Genomic DNA, 1151 nt, shown 5'->3' with positions numbered 1-1151 from the left:
CAAATTCAAACTTATCTATAATTACCCTGAATGTTAATGAATTAAATGCATCACTCAAGAGATGGAGAGTTGCAAATTGGATAAGAAAACACAACCCATCAATATGCTGCCTACAAGAGACACAACTTAGAGATAAAGACAAAAATAGACTAAAAATCAAAGGTTGGAAAAAGATATATCAAGTAAATGGCAACTGTAAGAGAGCAAGAGTGGCAATATTAATTTCTGATCAAATTGAATTTAAGACAAAAACCACCATACGAGACAAAGAAGGACATTATATAATGATTAAAGGATCAATGGAACATAAAGATATAACCATAATAAATATTTATGGACCCAATAAGAGAGCCCCAAAATACATAATTCAGACTTTAAAAGAGTTGAAACGCCAAATAGATGACTCCACAGTCACAGTGGGAGACTTTAGTACACCACTTTCTTTGAAAGATAGAACAACTGGAAAGAAACTCAACAAAGATGCAGAAGAGCTAAACAATAAAATCCATCAAATTGTCCTTATAGACATCTATAGAGCACTTCACCCAAGAGCAGCCCAATATACATTCTTCTTCAGTGCACATGGAACTTTTTCTATGACAGACCATATGTTAGGCCATAAAGCAAGCCTTAATAAATTTAAAAACATCAAAATACTGCAAAGCCTCTCATAATGCTATCAAATTAGAAATCAACAATTGGAAGATCAACAGGAAAAGAGTAAACACTTGGAAACTGAACAGCACCCTCCTTGAGAAAGACTGGGAGAGAAGAAATAAAAATTGAAATTCGAAAATTCCTTCAATCAAACGAGAATGAAAACACAACATACCAAAAACTTTGGGACACAGCAAAAGCAGTGATCAGAGGCCAATTTATAGGAATAAATGCACACATCAAAAAAGAAGAAAAAACCAAAATCAACACTTAAAACGAACATCTCCAACAATTAGAGAAAGAACATCAAGAAACGCCTACAGTCACGAGAAGAAAGGAAATAATCAAGATTCTAGCAGAAATCAATGAAACTGAAAATAGAAGGGCTATAGAAACAATCAACAAGACCAGAAGTTGGTTTTTTGAAAAGATCAATAAAATTGACAAACCACTGGCAAATTTAACAAAGGAAAAGAGGGAGAGAATACAAATAA

Source organism: Orycteropus afer, unplaced genomic scaffold, assembly GCF_000298275.1.
Source record: "Orycteropus afer afer isolate SDZICR_OR568_19922 unplaced genomic scaffold, OryAfe1.0 scaffold00022, whole genome shotgun sequence".
NCBI classification, from domain to species: domain Eukaryota; kingdom Metazoa; phylum Chordata; class Mammalia; order Tubulidentata; family Orycteropodidae; genus Orycteropus; species Orycteropus afer.
The sequence above is the reverse complement of the archived record's forward strand: the minus strand, read 5'-3'. Positions refer to the sequence as shown.